Genomic DNA, 1,795 nt, shown 5'->3' on the forward strand with positions numbered 1-1,795 from the left:
AACAACAACAACAACAGCAACAACTTGTTGTAGCATACCTGAACAGGATCTAGTTTGAGACACCAGGAAGAATAACATATCAGTTTAGAAAACACTGGACTTTAAACAACACTTCTATTGTTAAGTGCGGTCAAGTCAGTTCCCACCAATCCTATATAGGGTTTCTGAAGAGTGGCTGGAGAGTTTGAACTGCTGACCTTTTGGAACAAGCCAACTTTGCGACCAAGTGATTACTCTACAGAGCTACACCAGAATTTCTATTACCTCCATGCTTTTTAGGCAAATGACTTCACTAGTCACTCCTTGGAAACCCTACATAGGGTCTCTATGAGGAGGAACTGACTCAACAGCACTACAACAAACAGGGACTTTCATTATTACCTTTTAGCAGTTGAGGAAAGTCACAGAAGGGTCAAGTTGACTGTTTAAGGACAATCAGGCAGGAAGTGGGAGAGTTGAAACAGATGAACCTAGGTCATCAGTTTCAGAGATCATGCTCAACCTCTATGCTAAAATGTTGCTTGGGAAAGGTAACAATTCCTCCCTCTATAGTTCTGATGTGGTGCTGAGGCTTAATGTGCTAGACTGCAAAGTCACTTTGAATTGCAAAGTCGGCAGTTCAAACTCACCAGCTGCTCCTTGGAAACCCTATACAGGATCGCTATGGTTTGGAACCAACTTGATGACACTTAACAACAACAGCAATATAGTTGTGGAGTCTTGGTGTGGTGCTATAGGATAAAGCACTGGACCACAAGGTTAGTGGTTCAAACTCACCAGCTGCTCCTTGGAAACCCTATACAGGGTCACTACGTGTCAGAATTGACTCAACGGCAGTTAACAGCAACAACAAATAGTTGTGGAGTTTAATTCTAAATGTTCTAATACTCAACAGAACTTGACATATAGAAATTGCTCAATGAGCATTGGTTTTTACTGTCATTGATGAAGAAATAAACTTTTTGGGAAACAGTTCACTTGAGACTGCACATGAGACCTTTTGCTCATTCATTAAAATTCATTGCTCCCCTTTCCAGGAACCTGTCACGGTGTTTTAGGAGAGGAGGAGGCTGTGGATCTGAGACTTAAGGATAAGTTGCTCAACAGTCAAATAGGATGTGGGAGAGGGTGCAACATGCAGAGAAAGTAACATTGGCAAAAGCCCAGGGGTGCAAAAGTGTATGTGTTTGAAAATGAAGCCAGGTAGAAACAAACAGTTGAATTTTACACAGATCTTAATGGTGTGGGAACCTCAGCCTGGCTCAGCTTGGTCAAAAACCAGACCTCAAGCGCCACCTGGTGTCAGTCACTGATACCAACAGGACGAAAATAACCAACAAGAGTAAAAGTTGCCCACTCCCCTGGATTGTACCTTCCTGTCCCTTTCCTCAGAACTGGGCTTGCAGAAAAAGTGATAAAACAGCAGTCAAGGTAAATTTCTTAAAAATTACATTTATTTCTTATTTATCAAAGCAATGTATGCTCATTGAGGAAAACTGGATACATAAAGAATAAAGAAAGCAAGTCACTTATAATTCCATTGTCTAGAAGTCATTGTTAAGTGCTGTTGAGTAGGTTCTAACTGATAGTGATTCCTATAGGGTTTCCAAGGACCGGTTGGTGAGTTTGAACCGCTGACCTTGCAGTTCAAACCGACCTTGTGGTTCAGTGCTTGTCCTATGTGGTTCAGTGCACCACACCAGGACCACTATTAATATTTTAGCATATTTTCCTCTAGTGTTTTTCTATGCGTACAATTTTTACATAGTTGAGGGTTAGTGTGCATGTTGTTGTT

Source organism: Chrysochloris asiatica, unplaced genomic scaffold (genome assembly GCF_000296735.1).
Source record: "Chrysochloris asiatica unplaced genomic scaffold, ChrAsi1.0 scaffold00081, whole genome shotgun sequence".
Taxonomy (NCBI): Eukaryota; Metazoa; Chordata; class Mammalia; order Afrosoricida; family Chrysochloridae; genus Chrysochloris; species Chrysochloris asiatica.